At 49.9% G+C, this 12403-nt stretch overlaps 1 protein-coding gene across 1 annotated transcript in view; it reads right to left on the reverse strand.

Annotated features, from left to right (window-relative positions):
- Positions 1 to 12093, reverse strand: part of WIPF3 (WAS/WASL interacting protein family member 3) — a 60383-nt gene extending 48290 nt beyond the window's left edge. Inside the window, 2 exon segments of the mRNA XM_031940503.1 lie at positions 11140 to 11271; positions 11950 to 12093. The gene's annotated coding sequence lies outside the window, so the exon portion shown is untranslated.
- Between the last annotated feature and the right edge of the window lie 310 nt (positions 12094 to 12403).

Below are 12403 nucleotides of genomic sequence, written 5' to 3' on the forward strand. Positions count from 1 at the left end.
GCACTAGCATCTCCATTTTATGGATGAGAAAACTGAGGCCCAGGGAAGTCAGTCGGTCTGTTATGTCCGTCACTATGAAAAGCGCTAGGGATACAAAACAAAGCAACAATTCTTGCCTCCAAAGATTACTCATTCTAATGGGCTCCAGTCAATCAAAGGCAGAATTTGAAACCAGGTTTCTTTTGCAATGCAATTATTGGACGCCGCCTGTCCCAGGATATTCTCTCTCACTGAGACTGGGGATGTTTCCCCCTTCACCCAAGCATCAAAGCCCTTCCTGACGAGATGAAAATAGTTTCTAAAAGGTGTAAGAAACAGCTACAAGAGAGGATGCTGCAGTAGGGAAACGAGAGATGGGGAGAAGCTGTTTTTGTCACGATGTGTCCATCTATAAAATGGAAGTAGAGTCACAAAAGAGGAGGAAGCTTCCAAAATGTCTACACTGGGAGTAGCCTAAGCAGTTCCAATTCCAGCATTATGGAATCTCCATATACCAAGTGAACAGGTTCCAGAAGAGCCTCTGGGGCTCCAGATTTATGATCTCCACAAAGATCAAACTACTTGTCTTGGCTTTCTAAAGAGCTTCTCCAGGCATATATACCGACACGCGCCTAAGTTGTTTCCTCTCCCCCTCCAACGTCAGGACCTTGAGAGAAGGGCTTTTTTCTTTTTGTCATCACATCTCCACTGTCATAGTCCCTGGCATACAGTAGGTGTTTAATAAATGCTTACTCAGATTATCATCCTTCCTTCTTTCCTTCCTTCCTTTTTTAAAAATCACTCTAATGTTTACAAGGCATTTTATATATATCATTTCATTTGAGCCTCCTGACGACCCTTTGAAGTTTTTACCACAAGTACTGTTTATCTTCATTTTATAAATAGGTAAAATGAGGCTAGGAGAAGCCCGATGACCAGCCTGTGAATGCACAATTTTTGAACGTATCAGATGATCCTTCTCAAGGGTAGGGCTTCCAGTAACATTTCAAACTTGTTTTCAAATGAACTCAATCAGGTATTTATTAAGCTAATGATTAGGTGATTCTGTGTGTTTGTTAGGCTGATGATTGTACACTGATCCCATTTATGGGCCCAGTTACACAGTTATGGCAATATTTGAAGTTTGGGGACGTAATGTGAGGGGATGGGCAGATAGGATGATTCGAGAAGAGCTGGGTTCAAGTTCAAGTTTCATCTCAGACATTAGGGAGTTGAGAGAGTCGAAGTTGTCTATGCTCAGTTCCCTCATTAGCAAAATGAATTGGACTCAATGGCTTTGAATGTCCATTTCAGCTTGAAACTGGAATCCTTCACTGCCATGATTAAGAAGAGTGAACAGGGAAATCCCTTACCTTAGGGGAAGGAAGGCCTGGGTTCAAGTCATGACTGAATCCTTTTGGCTTCTGACAAGACAGACTAGCTGTATGACATGTACCCAGTGGAGGTTTCATTTCTCAGCATCCCTGGACAGCTCTCGAAAACTAAGGTCCTTCTACATAGATAGAGGACTTTCCTAAACAGTAAAATTGTTTAACTGGGTTTTTTTTGCCCCAAACTCTGATGAGCTCTACAGACACAAAAGCAAAAAAAATTTTTTAAAAAAATCAGTTCCTGCCTTCAAAGATCTTACATTATTTTGTAAAGAAACAATAAAAAACAGCTAGATCAATATAGAGCCTATATATAAAGCAATGGAGGGGAGGATGAATTTCATTCTTCCTCCTTTTCCTCTTTCTTCTATTTTTCCCCTTCCTCCTCCTTTTTTTCTTCCTCCTCCTCTTTCACTTTCTCTTCCTTTTCTTCCCCTACCCTAAAACCAGAAAAAGTCTTGGGAGGCAGGGGAAGGGGATCCTTGGGCAGAGTCTCGAGCAGACTGAACACCAGCCAGTTTGTCTGGATCTCCAAGAAAGTCATCTGGAAAGACCCAAGGTCAGTCAAATTGTTCCATGTGACCTCTAACTTTTCTAACTAAAGGCCAATTTCACCATTTAGAAAGCCAGCTCCTGACGCTTAACCAAGTGAAATGATTAAAATATCTCAATGAACGTGTTCTTTCACGTCCCAGATTCAGAATGAGCCCAGGCCCCACTTTACCCAGGGGTAAATGGCAGACTCAGGCCTCCCCCACACCAGGCCGCCTCCTTTCTCTCAATCTCTTTTTACAAACCCATCTAAAATATTTCATATATTTCAAATACTCTTTTGCCTCAAAGGCACAGGCAAGGGATGGATGAGAGGATAAGAGCGCGTCTTTGGGACTTGGGAGGCAGAGACCTCGGTTCAAATGTTGCCTCTAAGGCTAAAACTCGGATGACCATGGACAAGACCCTGGGCCTTGTTTGCTCCTACATAAGATGAGCGGGTTGACTGGAAGATGCTTCCAGCTTTGAATCGTGATTCCTATCACTGAACCTCTGGGTTGGGCTCCCACCACAGAAAATGCTGGGCTGGTGGCCCCTGAGGGCCTCCTCAGTCGCCATCCTTTTAACTGGGAAGTAGCTGTGGGACCGTATCCTACAGACTGCTTGCCTGGCGAGGGGCAGCTGAAGCTCAGATTCAGGTCAGGACCCCCCTAGGACCCTGGTCAAAGTGTTTTTGTTGGAATGAGCAGGAAGAGTAAAAAGATGGGAGGAGGGATAAAAAGGCAAGTCCGCCACGGGGAACCCACTTAGGCGTGTACTTCTCAGCTAGCAGGCTCCATCACTGGCAATTTTATTCCATTTGGAACAGACTTGCTCATTACCCAGAACAAAGGCCCAAGCTCTGGGAGGATGGGGCTCTTTTCCTCTGCCAGTGGCCTTTGGATCCCTCCCCAGACACCCCTCTGGGGATGCAGACAGGGCCGGAGGCTATTTTTAGACCTCAACTTAGGTGAGAAGTTCCAAGGAGATGAGAGGGAATGAGCTTTTAATGCTCTGGAGTGGGGTAGACCGGCACGAGCTGAGGCAGCCCCTCCACACGGGAACAGTGGGTCAGTGTGGCCACACGGAGGGCCTGAGGCTGGCTGAGAGGGATTTAGGCGGGCCATCCATGGATGGCAGACACACAGTCTGCCCCGGCCCCTTGGGAAGCTTTTCCCCGTCACCAGGACGTGAGGACATTCTGGGTATCACAAAGGGCATCAGCGCCACTGTGTGGGTTACTAGGTAGTTCAGCAGTTAGAGAGCTGGGCCAGGAGTCCGTCAAACCCAGCCCCACTCACTCACTAGCTGTGAGACCCCAGGCAAGTCACTTAACCCTGTTTGCCTCAGTTTGCTCATCTGTAAAATGAGGGTAAAAATAACATCCCCCTTCCCAGGGTACTTGTGAGAATCAAATGAGATACATTTTTAAAGTTCTTATCACTGTACCTAGCTCACAGTAGATGCTAAATAGGCATCAGCTTTATAATAATAATAATTATTAATAAAAATCACTACCTTAATTCCCTTCCTCTTTTTTATTTATTCTTTATTTTATTTTTTCTATTTTATCTTCTTAAATAAGAATCTGTTTTCTTCTTCAACAGATAATAAGCCCTTTGAAGACAGGAACTTTTTTTTTTTTAAATGCTTTTTGTCTGTTTCCCCATATCTGATTTCATTAGTGTAAAGAGCCCCAAAGGAATAAGGAATAACTTTATCAATACAGGACAACTGAAACCCAAGAGTTTTAGAAAGCTTCCTTTGTGAATGATATGTCCAGGGTCACAGAGCAGCATATCCCAGAGGCAAGACTCGAATCCGGGTCTTCCTTGCTGACTGGAGCTGGCTACCATTCACCTCACACCGTGACTGAATTCAATCAGGCTTTTCCTTTAAGGTTTGCAGGGTACCTTCCTTGATCAGGATATTTCTGTATTCTAGTCTCCCCCCCCCCATTTTTTTAGCTTTTTTTTTAAGCTTTAAAGCTTTAGCTTTAGTACTAAGACTACTTGGAATCCTTCTCTGATCGATTATACTTGGGGTTAATGGCTTCTCCTTCCTCACATGTTCCTGATCCGCTCCTTGACTTCTGTTCTCTCCCCTACATACACAGTCTGGATGTGTTTGCCCAATAAAAGGCAACCTCTGGAGGGCCGGGGTTCTTTTGGATCTTTGTCTTTGCCTGAATCCCTGACACCTACCTCAGAATATTTGCTGAATTTAAGTGATTTGAATTATGTTCTTCAAATGAAGAAACTGAGGACTTGTTTCAAAAGTTCATGGAGCATCAGCCTTGGAGTCAGGAGCTCAAATTCTACCCTAGACACTAGCTGTGTGACCCTGGACAGGTCACTTAACCCTGACCGTCCACACACACACACACACACACACACACACACACAATGACTTGCACAACCACACAGTTAAGAGTTTTCCACTGCAGGCATCTGCATTTGTACTTTCAGAATCCTCTCACATGTACAGCAAGGTAGAGCCAGGAAAAAGAGAGACAGCGAGAAACCATGGCAATCAAAAGGAGCCGAGGGTTTTTTTGGTGAGGGCTCATTTCTGTTCTTTTTTCCCCTGCCAAGAGAGCTCGTCTAAGACTCAGGGGAGGCTCTGTGAAATGAAGAACGGTTTTAAGGCAGTACCTTACTTATTGCTAAAACGACTTTGCCCTTTTTGTGAATCTCTGGAGAAAAGCATATTTGAAAAGTGAATGTTTGCTTCGAGATCTACTCTATTTTTAAAAAATGGATGAGCTCTGAAATTATACTGGAAAATAACAAAAAGGTCCGTACCGTGACATTTAGGGACTCCACGGCCCAAGGAGGTTAAAGACGGAAAGAAAGGCCACACATGTCAGAATATTCATAGAAGGATCTTTGTCATGTTGCTATTGATGTCAGCAAGGAACGGCCAAACGTTACATTTGAACAGTGAAAGTTAAATTTGAACTCAGGTCCTCCCAACTCCAGGGCCGTGCTCTATCCACTGACCCGCCGAGCTGCCCAGGAAGGGGGCTCCAGATTTGGGATCCTGAATATACTTCCAGAGTCACCTGGTAGGTTGGTTTGGGGCTTTTGTTATAAGGCATGATTTGATGAATGGGGAAAGGAAAGAGTTGGGGAAAAAGGATTATAGATACTCAAAAATAGCAATAATATGTATATACACACATACCTATGATATGTGCACATATAGACACATATGTGTAAATATACACACGTGTGTATACATGTGTGTACATGAATATATTTAACTGTATTAGCCACCAAGGAAGAAATCCTGACATACATTACTGACACATATCAGTCAAAATCCTATAGCAGCAGAAAGAAAGTTGTTATAGAAACCAAAGGAGTGGGCTGTAACCCAGCTGCTGCTTTATGGCCAGCATTTAGAGTGTGCTTTAAGGTTTACCGATCACTTTACGTAGCTTATCTCAACAACCCCATGAGGTAGGTGCTATTATTTCCATTTTCCACATTTCAAGATCCCAGAGATCACCTGGGCAGTGTCAGAATGCTGCACTAGGACCAGAAGGGACCTCAGAGAAATATCACTTTACAGATGAGGAAACTGAGGCTGGAGGAAGATAGGTGAGAGGATGGGTGACTTGCTAAGTGACTGGCCAAGGACCACACAGCAAGGAAGCAGCTCTCTGAGGTAGGAGCTGAAGCCTCTGGCATCTTTTCTAGTTCTACATCATAGGGAGATGAATTAAGCCCCCGGAAGTCATCCAGTGCAGCCTCTTCGTTTATGGTCTGGGGGGTCCCTAGGACACTTGACATTCCCATGATTCTATGACTGCATCAGTTTAATAGTGTGTTATCCCGGGGAAATAGAGTCAGCAGTTCTGGGCCCCCCTTTCAGGCCTAAGAAGCCACAGTTTTGAGGCCTGGGGTATCCCTGGTGCTCGAGATCCCTCTTTCACTGAATGCTGGGGGGTGACCGCGTCCCTGAAATTCCTTGTAGCAGCTGCCATGATGAGCAGCCTCTGTAACTCCACGGGGCTGGCTCTCAGACAGCCCTGAACGTCCCTGGGCCTGTGGGCGAAGCTTCCCCAGCTGCCAGCTCCTGTTCCCCTGGCACAGTCATGGAGCTCCATTCCCAGTGCGGTGTGAGGGGAGGATTCTGGGCAGCCTGAGCCCAGCACTGAGGAAACTGCTCCCTCATTTAATACATTATATTTCTCATATGGTCACAATAGTGATTGGCCATCATCCCATGAACCATCAGCCAACGCAGATCAATGACTCTATAACTTTAGGTTTTACATGTTTCCTGGAGACATTGTTAAATCAGGTGACTCGGGCAGGGTCCTCAGCAAGTAGACCCCAACATCATGGTCCCTATAATCCATAATTCTAAAGAGGCGGATTCCAGTTTAACATAAGGAAGATTTAAGAGTTTCCCAAAATGCAATAGGTTGCCAGGGGCTGTGCCGGGGAAGGGGAATCGCCACTTGGTGGGGGGTGGCAGGGGGACTCTTTCCAGTCAGTCTCTGCGTCCCGTCCTCCTCTGCACGTCTGTGATTCTATTAAGTTCCTTTAAGGCAGTTTCTGATCACTCATATTCCAATGTTAATTTTATCAAACACCAAAGTGTCGCTTTTCCAGCTTGGAGTTGACCACAGTGACTTCTAATGGGGCCTGGGCTACTTGAGAATGCTGAAATAAATCAGAACCCTGCTGCTAAAAGGGGCACAGATATGGTCAGAGACATCCGCCCCCCTTCTCGAGCAAAAGAAGCACAAAGGAGATGCTCCTTATTCTTAAATTCTTTAGCCAACAAGGGTCAAACATGAAAGACTTTTTTTCTCTAAATATGATGCAGCCGGAGGGAGGTGAGAAGCTTCCTGATGTTACTGTATTAGGGACTGAAGGGCAGAGTGAGAACCGCCTTCCACTGCGAAGTAAATCTCCTCCATCTGCTTTCTTTGCCCCTTCCTCTAAGAGCAAGCTGCCCCATGTGCTCCCAGAAAAGGGGGCCAGGACCCCCTAGCAGACACTTCTCTTCGTTTGCCGGGCTGGCTTTATAGGGAGCTCTAAGGCTGGGCTCCCTGCATTAGCTCCACCAGCAGCCGCGCCAGGGATGGACTTTCCCAGAGGGAGCAGAGCATGCCCTTGGGTGGCCCCGCTTCCAGCAGAGCAGAACCTTCTTGTCTTTCTGGGAGGGCCCTCAAGGTCCCAGAGATGGCTTTAGGGAGTGCAAGAGCACTGCGCCAGGGCCAGAGCGAGCTCCAAGAAATCATCTAGATCAGGGGTTCCCAGCCTTTTATGAGTCACTATGGAACCCTTCTCAAAGCAAGAATTTATTAAGCACCTATGTGCCAGGCACTATGTCAAGTGCCGGGTATTCAAAGAAAGGCAAAATGCACGGTCCTTTCCCTTGGGCCCTCTCTTATCTTGTGATAAGTACAAGGAAGACGGGACATTCACAGATTTGGAGCAAGAAGGGACCTTGGGGGTCCAGTGAGTCGAACCATCTCATTCTGCAGACACTCCCTCATTTTGGATGAGTGAGCAATGCAAGAGGGGGAGAGACTGGAGAGCTTTATCATGACCCACCACAGGAAGCTGTGGTTTTGGCAAGACAAGGCAAAAATCCACCATCTTTTGATTACTGGTGAGCTGCTTAGGGGTCCTTTTGTACCTCTGCTTCCCCATAGCTGGTTCCCAAGCAGCAGGATCATAACTGAGCTCCAGGTCGGTTGTGGTCGGCCACCTGCATTAATGGTAAGAACATGCCTTCGTTCGGGGCATGTGGGTGCCTTCTCTGCCACTTCTCCAGTGCGAGCACATTCAAAGGTTAGGGGACTTGCCCAGTGTCACACAGTCGGCACCCACAGTCAGAGCAGGGACTGGAAGCTGAGTTTTGCCCAAGGGGGACCAGCGAGCTTTACCCCCGTCTGCCACAGGAACAACAGCCCAGTGATGCATTATTCAGGAAACTTGGAGGCATCCCCCACAACCGCAAACTCCTCGCTTATTGTTCCTCTCCCCCCCAACTCCGCTCCTGCACCTGCATGAACACTGCGTCCAGCCCTACGGGGGTATGGGCAACATCAGAATCTAGTATCAGACCAAGCTGCCATGGAACAGAGTGGCAGCTGATGAATAAATCATGGGAGCACTAGGAAGCACTGACGATATTGGGCTTCTCTTAAAGCACCTGATTCTCATCTGATGTTAAAAGCTAAGCTTGGTCAGCAACCTTGGAGGGAAAGGAGCCACACTTATTTCTGCCTCTTGACCAGAGAATCCACCATCTATCATCCGGGTTCTGCAGAGGGATGGAAGTCGATTGAAACCAGAACCCCTTGATAACCCCCACGAAGAACTGCGGGGTTTCTGATGCAGGCGTGGAAAGGGAGGCTGAGGGGGATGCAGAAGCCCCAAGTGCTCCCACTAGGACCGGAGTCGGTGCCCTGGCTCTCGCTGTCCCTGTGACCTTGGATAAGGAGTTCCATCTGTCTCCACCTGAGTTTCCTCTTGAGAAATGAGAGGTTTGGCCCTCATTTACTCCAAAGGTCTCTTGTGGTTTAAATCTTTGATCCTGTGACCTTTGTGGCCGACCACAACCGACCTGGAGCTCAGTTATGATCCTGCTGCTTGGGAACCAGGTATGGGGAAGCAGAGGTACAAAAGGACCCCTAAGCAGCTCACTAGTAATCAAAAGATGGTGGATTTTCGCCTTGTCTTGCCAAAAGCAGACTCCTGTGCACGACTTTCTGAATACAAAGCAGGATTCAAATCTCATCTCTGATCTTATTACCTGGGGGATCCCTTTCCCTCTCTGGGACTCAGTTTCCTCATCTGTAAAATGGGGCCCTCTCAGCCCCAGATAGGATTCTTTGATTATTCCACGACCCCAAGATTAGTGTTCCCAGGCATTTCACTTGAAATGCACCAGTGTGCGAACAGCGAACGGCCCCCAGAAAACAGCTCGCCACTGGGCGTCTGCCCTGTTGACTTGCTCTCCCTCTGTCAGCTGTTCAAGGAGACATTCTAGCGAACAGCCCTCTCTCCTCCCCACCCCCACCCCCCACCGGATATCACTCTCCGCTGTGCTGCTAAACGGGTCAGGTTCCCGGCCTTCTCGCAGCAAAGTCCGAACACACACAGGCTGAGGCTGTAAGACGGCCCCACTCACTGTCAGTGTCTACTTGCAATGGAAGCCCAAATCTCCTGAATTTTGTACAAGGGAAGCGTCCCATTAAATGGGTATAAACTCTCCAAACCAGGCAGAAGATAGAGGCCAAGAGATGCCATAACAACCATCACCTAGATAGAACAACCCTGAAAAGTGGCTCAACTCTGACCGACTGTGATAACCAACCTCCAGCGTGGAGAAGGGATAAAGAAAGATTCTTTTCTTCTCTCAAGCAAGAGGTGGGAGCCTACGGATGCAGATTATGGGATACACAATTAAAGTGTACCGCTATCTGTGGCTTTCAGACAGTTTGTTACCCAAAAAGGTGGAATCTGAGGGAATGGTTTTAATGTAAAATTGGAAAGCAGTGAGAAAACATCAGAAAAACGTATTGTTTTAGGTGGACAGCTCGCTCCTTAACCTTCCCTTCTTTTTAATAATTAAATCAAGGTTGATGTGGTCGGGCTAGGAGTGAAAACAGTTCAATGTTAGAATTCCTTTCTAAAAATTCTAGCAGCCAGATGGCACAAGGAATGTGGTGACAAAGGAAACCTTGCCTAAAGATAACTTTCTGTTGCATAATCATGCTCAATCACAGCAAACCTCCATCTCCTCCCAAATATATGACACTAAGATTCAGATTTTTAAAATCTCCACCATTGAGATAAACTTGAGAGTGGGGAGGGAATCGAGGCTCCCCCGAACTGGGCTCTAAGAGCAGCATGAGGCTAACTCTTCTTCTGTGGTCCGGGGGTGGCCGAAGAGTCAGCCTTGAGTCCCCACTCTGACACATAGAGAAGGGGTGACCCTGGGCAAGTCACCTTCTCAATGCTCCAGGAAACTCATCTTCTGAGAAGGGACTAACTTGCATTGACGGACAGAGTTTCCTCAGGTGGAATTTCTCTCTACCAATGAAAGCAGGGGTCCAGTCTCTATCCCTTCCCCTAACATATGTGCAGATCCTATCCGAAGCAGCAATTTTCTCTATGTTTCTTCTATGCTTTAAATATTCAATCGTTTCAGAACATGCTGTAAACAAACCACTTTTTTCTATTTTGCGATTTCTTTTTTTAGTTTCATATTAAACAAGCTGACATCCGCACAGATCTTTACAAATTGTTGCTGCAGCAGAAGCACCCTCAGGTTCGGAGGGAGAATCCTGGGCATCCCTCCCCTCCCCTTTCCTAACGGGTGTGACTCAGGGCAAGACACTTAACCTGGGGAGCTGAAACTTCCCCATCTGGAAAATGGGAACAATATTAATACCAATACTATCTACCCACCAGCCTGCCTCACAGGGCAGTTGTGGGGAAAGTATTTGGTTAAGAGCATTCAACAAAGGCCCAGGGAGTAGTGGAAACTGTGAAAAGTTCATTTCAGAGCTGCTAGTCTGCTGCTGGGCTATTCTAAGATGACCCAAGGTCGAGGGAGACTTTGTTGCCTGCAGCTGTCTGTTTCTTAGCCTTTGGAGTGAATTGTATTCTCCCTTCCTTATTTGTGAGTTTTCTTATAAGTCGTTTGGGAGCATCTACAAAAACTCACCCTGCATTTATTAGATGGTCTGCAAATCCCAGCCCAACAAAACAAGAAAAAAAGAGGCTCTTCCCCCCCAGGCTACAATAGATGGATTTTTTCCTCTTCCTCCAACTTTCATGTTCCTAAAGCTCCCTATATGCCCCCCACACATCCTCCATGCCTTCTGCTGCTGCGGAACTTCAGGCTGCGACATAATCTCACGCTCACATTTATGAGAAAACAAAGAGTCTACCAGAGGAGGAAAAAGGAAAAGGTCATCCTGCAAAAGGTCTCTGCTGCCTCCCAGCTCTGGACGCCTGAGGTGGGTTCTGCCAGCTCCAGCACGGGAGGATTCCACAGAGAAGGAACACCGGTGAATGAGCACCGTTCCCCCAAATTCTCTCCTCCGCCAGAAACAGACCGAAGATGTTTCTCCACCAACAACATCATCATCATCCTCATCATCATCATCCTCATCTTCTCTCTCTCTCTGCCTCTGTTTCCCTCCTTGTCTCTCTATCTCTGTCTCTCTCTCCCCTTCCTCCCCTCTCCTCCCTCTCACCTGATCTCTCTGTTCTTCCTCCAACTTTTCGTTTTCTCTCCTTTCCTTCTCAAACCGATTTCTCAGAGGATTCACGGAGCCGGCCCGCCCTGGCTCATCCCGCACCGGTTTTAAAAGAAGGGTGATTCTCACCTGCTGTCGGAAATGAGGGAGTGAGCCCTCTCCCGGCCGCCGCTGGCCCGCACTCGGGAACTTTGCGGCTGAGGGAGGAGAGGTCCCTCCCCGTGGCCGCGCGTGGGAGGGATGCTGGGGGGGGGAGAGGCAGCCCCCTGCTCTCCTCTCCTCCTCCCTCCGGTCCCTCCTCCCTCTCTCCCCCGCCCCTCCCCAGCTAGTGCACAGCGCTACCTGCTGCCTCGGGAGAAGGGGGCGGCTCCTCCCCCCGCCCCGCTCCCCCCGGCCCGGGCTCAGCGCCGCCGCCCCCACGCAGGCAGCCCGCGCTCTGCCCCCGGCGTCCCGGGCTCCTGCCCCCGGCGGGCCGGGCTCCTGGCCCCGGAGGGCCGCGCGCCCCCGGGATGCGCAGCCCCGCACGTCCTCCCCTCGGCCCCGCCCCCGCGGACCAGCATGCCTCCGCGTGTGGTGGGATCCGGGGGCCCGAACGCGCGGCCGCCGCGGCTTCTCCCCTCCCCCCGCCCTCGCGGGACCCCGGGCTCCCCCCCTCCCGCCCCCTCCCGGCCCCAGCCTTTGTCTGGGACTGGGGGGAGGGGCGGGGGGGGCGGCGGGCGCCGGGGAGCGAAGCCCGAACTCGGGCGCCCTCCGTGCCGGGGGCCGCTCATCGGAGCCCGGGGAGTCTCTAAGCAACCCACAAGTGACCTGGTCCGGCTCCCGGCTCCGGTTACCGCCTGGCAGCGTCCTCGACGTCCCGGGCCCGGGCCCTGGGTCAGCCCCAGGAAGGGCGGCCGGGGGTGCGGGGAGCGGGTTGCGGGGGCTGCGCGCCCCGGCCGCGCCCCCCCCCCCCCGGGGGCCGCACGCAGCTCCCCTCCCCCACCTTCCGCCTGCTCCGCTCCCCCGCGGGCCCGGGACCCACACGCGCCCGCGCGCGCGCACACACACAAGGGAGGCGACAGCGAGCGCTACATTACGGGGAGGGGGCGGCGCTGCTCCGGCTCCGTCCCGCCCGCCGTCCCGGCCCGGGAGTCCCGCCCGCCGTCCCGGTCCGGGAGTCCCGCGCGGCCCGCGGTGCGCAGGGGCTCCGGCCGCCCGCCGCTCCCCGGCCAGGCTGCGCGCAGTGCCCCGCGCGGCCGCCGCCGGGACGGGAGGCGGGGCC

The sequence above is a fragment of the Sarcophilus harrisii genome, chromosome 5 (assembly GCF_902635505.1).
Source record: "Sarcophilus harrisii chromosome 5, mSarHar1.11, whole genome shotgun sequence".
In the NCBI taxonomy this organism is placed as follows: Eukaryota; Metazoa; Chordata; class Mammalia; order Dasyuromorphia; family Dasyuridae; genus Sarcophilus; species Sarcophilus harrisii.